Below are 16,268 nucleotides of genomic sequence, written 5' to 3'. Positions count from 1 at the left end.
TTAAAGCCAAAAATGTTCTTTCACTTGTGGGATATGCCGTTTCATGATGTAGGAAGGAGCATGCAACGCTTACATACAATGAAGTCCATAGTCTTGTCCCTGTGAGAGCACTGCACGCAGACCTATATTTTGAAGTATCAGTTTGTAGGAAAAGAGTTTTGAAAGTCAGGGCAGGTTAGAAAAAGAATCAGACGAAAGATTTCAGTCCAACCTAGAAAAAGCAGATTCATTAGCTGCCATACATAGTATCTGGTTCAGGAGATTTTTCTTCAGAAGTTAGATCAGTGGAGAGAACATGTCAGAAAAAAAGGGAATTACATGTAATAACTCTCACAAAGCATAGAGTGGCATTATGATTGTAGTCTTGGTATGTCTTTTGAGGCTACCCATTCGTACTCCAAGCCAATTTTCCTTTTTGTGTTTTGCATATCTTGATGAAGGGGTGCTGGGAGTATGACGCTTCCTCCCAGTAGGTGCTCATAGGGTCAGGAAATAAAACGATGAAAATTTGGGCATGTGTGTTCCTAAGACTGCAGGATCAGCTAAATGGGGTAGTAATTCTATTGACATACTAAGGACACTGGTGCCTATTGTCAAGTTCACAGGACAACTTGGATATGCTTTGTGGCCCATGTACACATGTGGTTTTGCATGCTGCTTCCTTTCAACTGTCATTTAATACTTAGTTCTAGGTTGATTCGTCTGGTGGAACCACCTGCACCACAAAATCTCTATTTGCACTCCACTGACACTCTACCAATGGACATAAAGGTGTTTTAAATTAATTTTCATCTGCTCCCCTTTCTTTGTGATATGACCCACTCTCCACACTCAATACTGGACCATGTCAGTGGCATTATTCCTCGTCCTGTGGTCTATTCGGTCAGTGCCTCTCTTCTTTATCCTTTCATAAGGAAGGGTTGTATTGAGGGTTTTTGGCATATCATAGGTCAGCTCTTTTGTAAGATGTAGCCAGGTCTATTGCTCCTTGTAAGACAAAGTTGCTAGACCGATCTCTACATAAATAGGCTTAGTGATTCTATTATTGATTGCAACACTATTTTGTGTCGGAATCCTGCTACAATGGTGTTGTTCATTTGTAATGATTTACTAATTAGATTCTTTTATGAGCAGTGCAACTGGCAAGGTGTTTAGGTAGGTTTCAGACAAGTGGTCCAAATTGTTTTGATAAGCATCCACCTCTTATTGAAATGAGTCCAACGCTGGCTTCTTTGTCTCAGCATCGGGAGTGGTTCCGTCATGGTTAGCAGCCCAGTATGCCTTCTGCATTTCTCTTATAAAAAGGGGTTGTTGTAATTGCTTTATCTTTATTAGGGCTAGTCTAAGCCATGGGCTGTCTTATCAAATGTAATAAAAAATTATAATCAGTGTTGTTAGCAAAGCAGTATTTTTTTGTTTAGCCTTATCTGGGGCATTTGGTTGAGCCTGGGACTCTTCTATACCAGCAGTCACATTGACCATCACATCTTGATGTGTTTCCTGTGTCACAACTTGTCAAGTGGCTTCTAGCTGAATAGACTACTGGGCCTTTACTGAACTATGTGAGTCTACATCTTTTGTATTTGTAGAGCTTGGTGCAACTGTTGTTGACCCTCAGTGATGGGCTTCAGTTGTGCCTCCATGATGTGCTGTTGTGCAGGAATCACATGTTTGTCTCCACTTATGCTATTTTCCAAACAAAAATTTTACTCCGTTTGATGGTATAACAGTTTTCATTCAATTCATGCAATATGTATTGAGTATTCATATGCAACAATTTCCACATATAAAGTATTTCCTCAAAGTCCTTTCTTCATGATCCAAGTTTTTATTAACTTTGTCGAACTTGGGTGTCAGCCGAATATGGGCAGATCAAATTCTGCCCAAAGTCATTCACTGTGTAATGGACCATGGTTGTACCCTTCAGAGGAGAGAAGAAAGGGGTGTCAGTCTCCCTGGGCATGCTTGGATCAAACCCACCGCCTTAATCACCCTCAGTGCCTGAGATGGACAGAAGAAAGGAGCGTGCATGTCTCTGGGGATCCTTCGATCAAACTGTTCCTTTTCTTTTCTTAGTCCTTAATTGATGATCCCAACTCCTGTGTATGGTGCTTCTATTATGGGTGGTCTATATCTATTCCTCTCTTTTTTGTTTCATTTTCCAACCATGTGTGTGTTTCTCTGTTGTGCACCGCCTAAATAGCCGGCTGTCCTGTTTTTCCATTTAAGCCAGCAATGTTCATGGATTTTGGAAAGAGTATCAGTTCTGCTCTCCTTCCCTGCCAAGAGCCCTTCCTCCCTTAATGATCTGCCTTCTTAATATCTTCTTTGATAAGGAATGTCGATCCCATTACCCAAGTCAGCCCCTTTCAAATCACCATGGTACAGAAATGATGAACTTGCATCGATTACAACCCTTGAGAGAAAATACCAAGATGTGTCTTGTATCTGTCTACCTCCACACCTCCTCCTCCCTTTTGCTCCTGTTGGTCAGTGGTATGTGGTGGCTCCATCCATTGGCAGATTTATGATGTTAGACTTCCTCTTTCCTCCTCATCCTGCCAATATGTGTGGCACGTCCCCTCAGTCTTTACTAACAGACATATGGAGTGGCTCTTTTCCTTACTTTCTGAAGGTGGTCACCTTGCCCAATGGTGACACTTAGCCAAAAGTAACATTAGAGGTTTCACCACCTAGTGAATTTCTGATAAACCATAAAGAACTAGTCCTTCCTTGGAATTTATAAAAAAGAGTCATTCACGATATACATTTAATCAAGTGCTGGACATAGTTTAAGGAAAAGAGCCTTATTTGTATACCTCTTTGGTATGCAATGATAGCTTATTTTTTACATTTTGTGGAAACCAGAGGTCATAGGTCCCGATTCACAAAGGTAAACTTAGACCAAAAGTCTACGTTTAGACCTGAAGTATAAGTTTAGACCTAAAGTCTAACTTTGCCAGTAGTAAAGTTAGACATTTTGTCTAAGTTAAGTGTTTGATCTAAACTTAGACCAAAAGTCTAATTTTACTACTAGTAAAGTTAGACTTTAGGTCTAAACTTAGACTTCAGGTCTGAACTTGGACTTTTGGTCTAAGTTTACCTTTGGGAATTGGGCCATAGCTTTCAAAAATGTATTGCCAGCACTGTGCAAGTGTCAGATTAGTTAAGCCCAAAATGTAAAGTCGTATTAAAATGGCACTCAGGTAAAAAATGAGTTTCTGATGGTGTTATGAAGATGGGCAACAATATCCAACCATACTGCTTTCACTGAGATGTTTCATGTTTACTTCTTGAGAAACACAAACTTCTATGTACTGGAAGAATTATAGTTGAATAATAACCTACGTCTACACCTGACGGTAGACATTGCCAGAGAGTGGAGGATCTTGTACATACATCTTCAAATGGGGGATGATCAGTAAAGAGTCTTAAGGTTGAATTAAATAAAACATTGCTATAACCAAACCTCTGTTGAAGGTGGGAACTCTCATGCATTGTTGCCATTTATTAATAACTTGAAGACCCTTTTTTGTAATTAACCAGACAGTGACAGAGTTCTACCTATCAGCATACTTGCAATCAGTTCTTTCTATGGTGTCTATCCCTATAGGAGGTCCTTTCTGAATTCTGGTGAAATAGCTTCTCGTGAATGTACTCTGCTCATTCTCCAAAGAGTGTATCACCCTAACAGCTCTGCTCCATCCGTTTTCTACAGCAGCTGCTTTCCCAAACTATAGATGTCTCTACACTTCATCTACACCCATTCACCATTGCATTTAGCCTAATACTTCACTTGGCACTGTCTCTAGGGATTTGGTTTGATCTGTGTCTGCCATTTCCCTCCTTGGTCTTTCCCCAGAGAATCTGGCATGTATGTCCTGAATCCAGCTGTACATTCCAAGATGGCCGATATGCACATACAAAAGGCAACCATCTTGGAATGGATTTAAAACAAACCTTTTCAAGATGGTTTTCCACCACTAGATTAGGCAAAAGGGGCATGAGGGAAGGGGGCAGTACCATATCAACATGCCAACATGTTAGAAGAGGAAATTGGGAGATTTTGAAAAACAAATCAGGAAAATTAATTTTCCCTATTGACTTCTGTTATGAAAAGTAAGACCACACACGAGGTGAGTGTGACTCTCTTTATTCTGATCATCCGCTCTCCACACTGAATACAGAACCTTCGTTTCACAACATTCTATAGTGAGCTCCCACTGCCCGGCCGTACCAACAGGGTCAGCAGGGAGGGGGAAAGGGCTATACCATTATAACAATGATGGAGATTACAACAACTTCAATTGAAGCAGAGGCAATTTCAGGCGGGAGACAGCCAAAATAAAGCCATTGAAGGCTTAAAAGATCGTGAGTCTTATGCCTTATTAGGGTCTGTTGTCATGTATGCTGTACTAATATTTTTAATAAAGAGAGCGAAGTAGAGAAGAAGGGAGGAGCAGGGAGAGGCAGAGAGAGGGAGAGATAATAGTCCCTCTTGAACTGCAGTGCAAGGTCTTGACATTAGCACTATAAGGATACAACGCTTCCACTTAAAACCCAGTAAGCCCACAATGTTGCTGTCCGAACCCCTTTCAGAGGGACATGGGACATGCAGAGGCTAATAGGCTCAACCATGGAAGTTAAGACCTTTTACTCCTGATATCCCGGAGCCCAGCCTACTATCGATTCTGAACAGCTGGTCCAGGTACCCCTTCTGCACTTGACTCTCAGTAGTAAGTGTGGTCAAGCAATCCAGGGCTGACTTTGGGGGAAGGTGTAAATACAGTTTGGTGAACGTGGGCTCACAAGTCAAAATTCATGCAGCAGCAGCAGCAATAAATCATTGTTCAGCCAAATACTTTTAGGAAAAAAGAGAAGTATTTTGGTTGTACTGCTAACCACACAAAAGATGAATATACCGTTCACAAACAATTGCACAGACCTTCCCATAGATCGGGGCTCTAGTGTCTCTCTGGCAGTTCCCTGTCCCACTCACTCCTCTGGTTTGTGATCAGGGTTATCCCCCATTCAGTATTGGTAAGTTCCAGGATATGCCATACTAAACGTCTGAGTCTCAGGAGTCTACTGTGACTGATTTAAAGTCAATAGTGTTCCAGCGCAATCACGTTTGATTTGGCAGCAAATTCCCCCTGGGCTGTCAGGCCTGAAACAAGTCGTACCTGCTTCAGCAGAAGTGAAGCGTTCAGAGTCCTGGTGTGTGCCCTGTCTGCAGCAGTTTGCAGTGATTCCAGTCCTTGTGAGGTGAGTCGCTTCCACACAGACTCGGCAGCTGTAGTCAGCGAGCGCTGACTCGTTCCTTTTCGATCATACTCCTGCAGTGATTGGAGGATACTGCGGCTTTCTCCTGCACAATAAGTGTTCACACACTTCTGCTATGGTGAGTGAGGCTACAATGATCTTGTACTTGGTCCCATTGGGTGATGGTGCTCTGACTGTGTCTTCAATCATCCAGCAGGGTTGAACCAGTTGCAGTCCTTGTTGCTGACAGTCACCTACAGGTCACCACCTCCTCTGTCCACGGGCTCTGCCTAATCAACACAGCAACGTTATGCACAGCAGCCCCTTCTGGCATAGGATTTTGCTGTGCCGCTTCCGCACAAGGCTTCAGCCCTTACCGCACAGCAGTCTTTCACCTTGGCGGCCCCTCCTGGCATATAAGGTCGCCACTCCGCTACTGCACAAGGCTTTGGTTCTTCCTGCATAGCGATCTTTACCAGGGCGGCTCATCTTGGCATAAAGGGTCGCCGCACCACTATTGCGTAAGGCTTAGGCCCTTACCACATGGCAGTCTTTACCACGGTTACCTTCACAGCGGCTCTCTCCTGGCATAAGGGGGTTGCTGACTCAGTCCTACACACTCGCAATGCCCCACTCGGTGCAGCAGCCACTGGGACACAGGGAGTCTTCTCGACAGGGCTCCCGACTAGACCTCCCTCACTCCAACGCTTTCCTTTTCTTCACAGGGCACACTAGTCTTGGCAAGCAGGCAGGCGCTGGTTTTCCAGGCTCCAAGGCATCTGTTTTTGGATTCCCTTGGTGATATTCCCTCACCCAGCAGGAAGACTAGCAGGCCTTGGCTCTCAGACCTGATCACAGGCAGAAGTCTTGCAGAGCTTCCACTCCTTACACAGCCCCTCTGGCTGCTTGGAAGATAACTGATTTTTGGGGTCTCCACCTCCCCTTCTTATAGTGCATTTCCAGACACCAAATGTAATTTAGGGGCTAAGTCTTAGACGTTTTATTTTCGGGTTCTGCTTTTTTTTAAGTGCATACTCCTCTGCTCCCTCTTGAAAAGCAGTCTGTCACAGCAGGGATATCACTTATGCTGATAGTCCCATAATCCAGGCCATGGAAGTGACTCCTTGTTGTTCACACCTGGATGTCAGCCATAGTGATATGTTCATCAAAAGATTATCCCAGGGCTTCCAACCCTACTCTTTGTGAATCTCTATCAACCCCATCTCTTTCCTGAGATTTGCCCAAGACCCCTTCCTTGTGACCTCTCACTGAATCAAAGAGCATCCTTTGAAGTGTTAAGAGGAGGCCTGGTTCTCTCCTTCCCAGTGTGTGTCCCTCCCAGCTTACAGGAATGCAGCAATCAACAAATCTGTCTGGGTGATCTGTCTACCTCCACTCTATGTTTCCCAATGCAGACCTGGGTCTCCCAAAATGGAACCCTGGGACCTCCATGCATAGGCCGTCCACAGGCACACATACACCCAGTTAATGTGTGAAAATGAGCCTTTTTAGGGGCCCACCGGTGCAGGGGTTCACCCTTATCTGTCCACAGGTTCTTAATCCAACAAAGTAGTGATTGGCACGGAAGCTGGAATATCAAAGAACATTTTATTAATCACTCATGAGTGGGACTACACCAATACAGTACCCTCAGGCCACTGTAGGAGGTAGTACGTTGAATACAGAAACCATGGGCCTTATATACAGACTTTGTTGTAGAGTCAACATGGAGACTCAAAGAGGAGGTACTGGCACATACAGAAATTGTTATTGACTAACATGGGCAGACAGAAATCGATCGGTCGGCAAAGTGGGAGGGGAGATAGAATCTCCTTACATCAGTTGAAATAGCCTGACAGCTACATGCCTTTCTGAGCCTATACATAGCTCTGGCTCAGTACTGAAGGAGTTAACTATAGTTGATGACTCAAGCAGAATAGAAAAGCAGGCAACAGTAAAGATGGAAGAAGCACATGGCTAGCACGTGGCTAACTAAAATGGCTCCCACAATCAAAATGGCTTCAGCTTATGCTAACAGTGATCTCTGTCGATCTCCACACATGTATACAGCATACACACACTACACAGTAGTGTATTCTCCAGATACTGTACCATTCAGAGGCACACATACATCCAGCACTTGCATTTAACATACATGCAATGCTGAGCACTGTATCGTTTATGTACTGTACCACTCACAGGTACACATACACCCAGCACATACACTTATTTTGCAAGCACTGCACACTTCATGTATTGAACCATCAGAGGTACACACACACACCCAGCTCATACACTTATCCTGCACGCACTGCACATCACTACACCTGTCAATAATGTAATGTCCCTATATGGCACCCTCCCCAAGCACACACACCGTCAGCGCAAGTACACCACTTCTGCGCAGCACTTCACACGATCACACAATTCTGATGTAGTGAAGCGTGAGTTAAGCATGCTGCAACTGAACTTTAAAAAGTGGGTGAGCCTGCAGGCCTCACCCCAGTTACACTGGTTAAAAAGGACCTGTTCACTCCTACACTTACTAGGTATGCTGCCACCACCGCATTCGTACCGCTTAACTCCAGGATAAGGCAGTTGCTTTTCACCACTTTGAGGGTAGCGCTTTGGGCGTTCCTCCGAGTCCAACAATACCACAATCTGTGAGGCAGACCTATGTCATGGCTCACAGGCATGATCCGAGTTTGCCTATGACAAAAAAAAATCAGCATTAGGGATCCAGATATCAATTCATTTGGGCACTCAAGGAAGGGTCCATGTTCATTGCCATGCAGAGAACCCTTCAATTCCAACAGCTGCTTTGGCAGGAGGCACACAAGAACAGGGAGGAAAATATCAAATCAGGGACGGGAAACTGAGCTAGACAAGAATGCCACCCATTCATGAGCAAGGGATGGACTGGACACAAAGCCTACTCCAAATCTATACTGGATACAGTAGGTCTGTCGGCAACAGCTAAATGTCATGATCTCAGCCCTCTGAAACACATGCGCATTCCAGCTCTTCCCTCAAGTTCTCAATCATTCTCATTTGTACTCTAGCTTGCTGTCCATACCAACTGCCACATCCTCAGGTGGCTCAGGAATTACAGCAACTATCATCTCCGATGTTCCAGGAGATTCACCCTGTCTTGTGCCCTCCAAAGTGGAGCCTAAATTGGTCTGGGAAGTTTGTTGCTTTGAGCATGGAACAAGATCTTGCAAGAAGTAAGAATCATGTGGGGACTGGTTACTGCAGTGGGAAGGGCAGCAATTTGGGATCAACCTTACTAATAAAGCCATACCCATATTTAAACAAGTGCTTGTTCTTTGTGTATTCTAGTCTGGCAAGTAGCTCTTCTGAACTTCTCCTCCCAACGCCCTCTCAAAGACGGCCCAAAACCTACCTGTCTTGTTCCTGAATGCAGGCACAAAAGAGTTGCAACAGTTGCATCAAGGGTAATTCTTGTTACCTGTGAATTGATGAAGATACAATGCAATGGAACTTAGTGACACCTACAAAGAAACTAAGGTTGCTAAGTAGTGACATCACAGCTCAATAGAGGAACATTAGGACAATTCGGTCAGCAGTAAGGTGTGTGCAGGTAAGTTCTCCAAATATGGTCTGGGGTCAAGAACAAAAGGGTAAATTGAGATATTTTGCAAGAAGCATTGCACGGCTACAACCATCTTCAAAAGTTAGACTAAATTTAAAAGGGAGATTAGAAAGATATAAGTTACAAAAATGATAAATTGGATTAAAGTACCTGAGTTCAAACATAGCACTTATAAAATATTGTTTATTGTTGCAAACCTCTTTTTTCACATTCATGTAGGAGAATCAGAATTGAGTGTGCTCATTTACCCTCATGAATGTGTGATTCAAGGTAATTCCGAGGTCTGTGGAAGCGTTAGGGGGACTTTGCGGAAAGTTGTTGGCGCCCTGTCTCACCTGTATGCATCTGCCACCCTGAGCAAGCTGATTGACTCCCTCATAATCGCCGCCACTGTACGGGGAGAAACTACACCTCCCATGCGCCTGAGCGAACGCTGACGCTACACACGCGCCCGGAGGCGCATAAAGATCGCCGCTTCCTCTAGAGAGCGGGAAAGCTCGAATTCCGAGGTCTGTGGAAGCGTTAGGGGGACTTTGCGGAAAGTTGTTGGCGCCCTGTCTCACCTGTATGCATCTGCCACCCTGAGCAAGCTGATTGACTCCCTCATAATCGCCGCCACTGTACGGGGAGAAACTACACCTCCCATGCGCCTGAGCGAACGCTGACGCTACACACGCGCCCGGAGGCGCATAAAGATCGCCGCTTCCTCCGCGACGCAGGACGCGCGCGGGCGGGCGCCGGACGAAGCCCGGACAAAGGGCGGGCCCTCTACGGCCCTCATCGGCAGGAGGAGGCAGGGGCAGGGCCAGAAACGCTACATGAGCCATCTCAATCACCACTTCTCAAGTAAGGCGAGCCTATATAAAATCTAATTTATAGTTGTATTTACGTTCTTCTTTAATATACGTTATATTATTATAAGCTATGCCTAAAAAACTTGCTGGAGCTCAACAAAACAAGATTAATAATTATCTTGTTCAGACTGTACAGAAAATCAATATGCAAAGGAGGGAGTCCTTGGGGCTGAGCCAATCTCCTGATTTGCTTTGTCTGTCCCCACCCACACTTGATACTACTTTGACAGATGAAATCATTATGCAAGATGTTTATAGTGCAACCACGATTGTTGATATATCGTCCCAAGTTATACCTGGCACTTCGGATAATGTAACCCCGGCTTCTGAGGGCTTGCCCGCCGATGGCAATGCAGATAACTTCAATGAAAATGATTTTGATCAAGATACACAGTCTCAGGTCTCCGCTCTTGACCAATCTCCTCTAGGTCATGCAGCCAGACATAAGCGACAATGCACAAAGATTCCTTCAAAGCGGGGTGGTTTACGCTCAGGGACAAAACGGAAGAGGGCTATTACCCCAAAACGCATACAAGTGACCCACGCTGAGGATCATCCTACTTGTCCTATTGAAGAAGCTCTTCTTGATAAAATTGCAGATCTTATTGAGACTAAAATCAACTTCATTGTTAAACCTCTCATATCTAAGATTGACAAACTGCAAGCTGAGGTTAAGAAGCTGGGTGCTTCCCAAAATACAGTTGCAAGTGGCATTGAAAATTTAACTACGTTAGTTACTCGTTTGGGCAATAATTCTAGGGGAGTTGTCGCCGGAAGCGCTTTGGGGGTTGGAGAAGGAATTGAACTGCTTGGGGAGAACCCATCGCCATCAACCTTGTCTGCTATCAGTGATGGCCCCACACTACCATGTCCCCCAACAAACCCATCCCCTTCGGCTAATATTCCCCCAGTGCAAACACAAGTACAAGCCCAAACCTTTACTACGGATCCCCTGCAATTTATCGTTGAAGCCACACCTGTGGTTTTAGTTCTTGCAAATGTCCCTCCGCTGGAGAGAGGCATGGTGGAAAGTTCTAATTCACTGTGTAGTAAAGCCCTACATTGGCTAACTAGTAACATGCGGCTAGCTCCAGGGGGACAGCATCATCTAGCAAGTGTAATCAAATCAGCAACTAGGGTTTCCTGGCTGGGAAATCGGCCAAAAAAACTTAAAGGTGACTGTGTGGCTGTGAGCTTCTCAAATCATTACGTCCTTCCCAACATTCTTGCAAATATCCTTCCTCCCCAACGAAGACAAGGCACTGTGGTCCCCCTCACTTTGAAATTTTTTTATGGGGAACAGCAGAATGTATCTATCCCAAGGACACCTGCCCCAGGGTGGAACATTAATTGGGATTCTCACTTCAGATGGGGACAAGATTCAAGGAATAACGCACCAGTTCACCGTCATCAACCTTTTATGCTTAACCCTGTTACTCAGCCTCTGGAACTGTTTAACCGCTTCATGCCACTATCTTCAATGGACCAAAATGACTGACTTCTGCCAAGTCATGAAAATGACGTAGAGGGACCACATCTTGCTCTTGGTTTGCCAGCACAGTCCTCTGCAGGCGCTAGGACTTGCAAAATTATGAGCTGGAACATTGCTGGGCTTAGAACTAAATTCAAAGATAAGATCTGGTTGGACAAAATCAGGAATTATGATATTCTTGCTTTTCAGGAATCTTGGGTAACGCTAGATTGTTTGCCCTTAGATGGCTATTCTCATTTTTTTGTACCTACAGACCCCAGTAAAGCAGGAAGAGCAAGGGGTGGGCTGGCTGTATATATTTCACTTGATATCAAAGGTAAACCTAGGCATATTAAGTCTAAATCAAAAAATTGTTTAGTGGTTGAATTGACTTCACCAAATTGTAATCCTATTTTACTTGTCAACTTTTATAATTCTCCGACCAGTCAATTTCCTAACGAGCACTTGTTATTCCTAGAGGATCTCTTATCCACTTACATTGAAAACAGTTGTCATGGGTATGAGGTGATCCTTATGGGAGATTTTAATATTCATCCTTGCTTGGCGGGTTGTCAGAGGGAAGCTGAGAAATTTTCTTTGTATTCCTCCTCGCCACATTTTGAACACACACCTAGCGGAGAGGCTTTGGAATTGCTCTTGGCTACCCTCAATTTTTATGAATCATGTACCTGCTCAAATGATCTGAGGTTACCGACATACATGGGTAACGATTCCGGCACAATCATTGATTATATTTTTGTTTCTTTAAGAGTTCTACCTGAAATACTTGCTTATAAGGTAGAAACTTCTGTTTTTAGTGATCACAACCCCGTGATTTTAGAGGTTTTAGCTCAAGGCGTCTTGGGAACTAGGAAGATGGACACATTGTGTGCGACAGACCTTGTGCTAAGAGATCAAAATCGGAGGCTCAAATGGGAACAAGTCACTCCAATAATTTTTTTACAGGAAACGCTGGCCAAAGTCGCCGGCGAAATTGCCATCTGTTTAGATAATAAAAACCCCAGTGTCACTATGGTCGAGGCCTTTAGTGTTATTTGCCATCAAGTCAACTTAGATCTGACTGTAAAGGCAAAGCTTAATAAACCAAAGGGTCCTAAATGGTTTGACACAAACTGTTCTAGGGCCCATTCAACTCTTCTTAAGGCCCTAAAACCTAAACCTAGAGACAGAGTGTTGATAGCGCTATTGAGGAAACAATATAACCTAGCTATTAGGAAGAGGAAATCTGAGATAAAAGACGAGGCCTGGAATGATTTGCTACTGCCCGAGACACAGAAAGATAGCGCTAAATTTTGGGCAGTTATAAATCACCCATATTTTGTGGGATTAGATAATCAGAGAGCTGATTGCATTATCCCAGATGAACAGTGGGTGACACATTTCAGTAACATCTATAGTTATACTCACACCACTATAGAACGCGAAATTCCTCTCCTAAAATCGCTAACTTACATCTCTCCCTTTACTCAGGAAGAGGTGAAACAAGCAATTAAAGATACACTCTGTAAAAAGGCACCGGGGCCAGATGGGGTCCCTGCAGACTTTTTTAAGAGCGCTCCTGAACTTAGCTCAAAAATTTTAACTAATATTTTTAATGCTACAAGGGAATTTATTTTCCCCTCTAGCTGGGCAAATTCGACTATTGTGCCAATCTTTAAGAAAGGACAGAGGACAGACCCGGCCTGTTATAGGCCAATCTCTCTTATTGACTCGAGTGTTAAAATCTTAGGGAGAGTCCTCTTAGGTAGATTGACCTTGATTTTAGAAAGTAAGGGTATTTTATCTAATGCACAATATGGCTTTAGAGCCAATAGAGGAACCTTAGATCAGTGCCTAAACCTAGAATTAATTTTAAATAAATATGTAATCGCCAAGGGGGGCTCATTGTACATGGCCTTTATGGACCTCTCCTCAGCTTTTGACCTGGTCAACAGGTCAAGGCTGTGGGGGATCCTTTTGGCCGTGGGCCTCGACCCCCCTTTGGTTGAATACCTAGCTGAGTTACACAAGGATCTTATGACCTCAGTTAGAGTCACGAGGGAAGGAAGATGTACTTGTCATTTTAGGTCAGAGAGGGGGGTTAGGCAAGGGTGTATACTCGCCCCCCTCCTCTTTACTCTATATATTAATGACCTTGAGGCAGTAATGTCAAAATCCCATAGTGACATCCCGCGTGCAGGTGAGACAAAGATACCTGTCCTCCTGTACGCGGACGATGCTGTTCTTTTAGCACGCTCTGGAGTTGCGTTGAACAAACTTCTTTTTTCCTTTGGAGTTTTCATGTCATCTTTGGACATGAAAATTAACACAGAAAAATCACATGTAATGATTGCTGGACCCGCAGGTAGGAAAAGAAAGTCGCTAACATTTTATTGTGCGGGGAAGGAGGTTAAGAGAGTCCCTTCTTTTCCATACCTAGGTGTGACTTTCGACGAAAAGGGCACCTGGGGCCCCCAGCTTTTGGTTAAAAGTAGCGCTGTTGCTAGAGCGGGCGCAGGGCTGCTAGGTTTTGCCAAAAAACTGGGCGCCCGTCCCATGGGAAGTATCATCAAAGTTTATAAAGCAAAATGTTTGTCAGTCGCCCAATATGGCTCTGTTATTTGGGGATATACTAGCTCTGCCAAAATACAGAACGTAGAAAATAAATTTTTGAGATCTCTGCTTTCTGTTCCCCAATCAACTCCGATTTTTTCATTGCATACAGAGTTAGGCTTGGGCTATATATCTGACACCCTAAAATTAGCTCCAGTGATTGGTTGGTTAAAAACCTGGCTCAACCAGGAGCTTACTCTAAATCATATTATTTTAAAAGATTGTTTAGCCCTGGATAGAGCCCTTAACATCCCATGGGTAAGATAGGTGAAAACCCAGCTCATTTTAGCAGGTCGTCCGGAGCTTTTCTCATCTCCAGATGGAATAACCCATGAAGATTTAAAATTAGTCAAAAACACTCTGACAAATTTATATGCTCTGGAGAGGGAAGAAATAGAGCTAAAAAAATCCATGGTAAGGAAACACTGTATGCTTTCCTCTGTTCCAGGAATGGAACCATACCTTTTATCGGTAACAAATCCTTACCATCGCTTTCTCTTAACGAGATTTCGCTTTGATTTAATTCATTTTATACTGGGCGAGTTCAGAACCTGGACTAGACCTGATGATGCTGAACCATGTGACTGCGATCATTTTTCAACGCTGGACACAATGCACTTCATTATGTTTTGCGGTCATTATATTGAGATCAGAAAAAGATATTTGTTCCCTATTTTACGTAATCAGGGCTTTATTCAGGTAAAACCAGCCCTGCTGTTTTTGCAACTGCTTCCTAACACAAAAGTAGCTTTTTCAGTCGCTAGTTTTCTAGTTGCAGGAGCACGTTTAAATAAGCATCGTACAAGGCATAGGCACTTTATCTCTGAAAAATGAATTCTCTCTTTACTCATTCATTTGAATGAGTTTGTGTCTTAATAAACCCTTCTTTTTATCTTTCTTAAATATTTATGTACGTCTTATTATAAAATTTAGTGTTTTTTTATAATGATTGTTTGTAAAAATTTGTGATCTGATGAAATGGTGATATGTATTTTTGCTCGTTCTTTTATGATTTTTATTAATTGAATAAAGATAATTGACTGACTGACTGACTGACTGATATAATAATAGCAAATAGGAAAAAATCAAATGCTTATTGAATATGTTTAGTGGATCTACTACAGACATTAACTGAAGTGGTCTTGTTTCCTGCTCAGGATTCTCTTCTGAAAAATCAACCAGAAAAAAGTGAAGGAGTGCTCCACAGAACTGGCAAACATGGTGCAATCTATGAGGATGATAAATCCCTCCATCCCTCGCTCTCTCTTTTTCTCTCATTCTCTGTCTCTCATTCTCTGTCTCTGTTTCTCTCTCTCTCTGCCCCTCTCTCCCTTTCTTCCTCTTTTTCTGTCACTCCCGTCACAAGGAGTCAGTATAAGAGTAAGGTAAGTGCTTGTTTTGGTTTCAAACTGAAGCTGTCTTTATGCAACACATAAAAAGATAAAACAATGCTAAGTTATTGATTATGACCCATTCAAAATGAAGAGAGCTGTTCCAACCAAGGTCAAAAATACAGATCAAAAGTTATTCCCTTGTAATGAGTGGGTAATTGATACCTACTTGTCTTTTTTCTGGCTATTTGGCTGTTAATGATTAATGGCCATTTGGGACATGAGTAACTGACGTTTGCCACCAGTGTTCTTGGGCTATGGGAGTTATTGAACTGCTTAAAAGTACCAATGGATTTATTTGTAGTTTGCCTCTCTTGAGGTGGCAAGGCAGAGCAATCAAGGCTTAATATACAGTTGGATATCAACTAACACTCAAGTTCCAGATCTGGGTAAAGCTAAAAATGACTTATATGTTCTGGAAACATAAAGGTAATTTTTAAACTATAGATTAATAATACATTAAAATGAACTATCAGCATAAGAAATAGAGGAACCCAGCAATTGTCTAAAGCTGAGGAGTGAGCCAAATGGCATTATAGCACTACAAAATGTACCTTCTACAGTATTTGTAAAATAGAACCTTGTTGTCCTGATTAAAGATCTGAAATTAGGTTATTAGTTGAGGGGAATAAGTACCCACCTCTAGTAATAATCTCAATCTTTGTCAGGATAAACCACTAAAGTCACTAAATAAACCTGAGCTCAGCTCACTTGCTGCTTTGGCACAGACAGACGAGCTTAACATAGAGGCAATGTGTAAAGTATTTGTGCAGCACTAAAACAGTAATACAGGTGAAATGTAAAACACTAAAAATCCCATGAGGAATTCAGGAAATTCAATGTAAAATATAATAAACAAAATAATACAAAAATCACAATAATCCAATGATGGCAAGCGGAGATATGAATTCTTAACGTCTTAAGTGGAAATAGAGCTAAGTAGGACAAAATGCCAATAATAGTCAGTGGTCATGGTAGATCAAGACCTAGGCTCAATATGATGCTGATTGCGATGCAGCGCGGGTTGGCTACACTAATCTGGTTCAGTCAAAGATTGTACC

General features: G+C 43.0%; 1 long non-coding RNA gene across 1 annotated transcript in view; it reads left to right on the top strand.

Moving 5' to 3' along the window:
• The window catches only part of LOC146812265 (uncharacterized), a 51,249-nt gene extending 36,048 nt beyond the window's left edge, over nt 1-15,201 (top strand). The window contains exon 3 of the long non-coding RNA XR_014966825.1: nt 14,974-15,201. This is a non-coding gene — a long non-coding RNA (uncharacterized LOC146812265). The remainder of the gene's footprint in view (nt 1-14,973) is intronic.
• Nucleotides 15,202-16,268: the final 1,067 nt, after the last annotated feature.

Source organism: Triturus cristatus, chromosome 7 (assembly GCF_964204655.1).
Source record: "Triturus cristatus chromosome 7, aTriCri1.1, whole genome shotgun sequence".
Lineage (NCBI taxonomy): Eukaryota > Metazoa > Chordata > Amphibia > Caudata > Salamandridae > Triturus > Triturus cristatus.
This window is presented reverse-complemented; position numbering and strand designations above follow the sequence as displayed.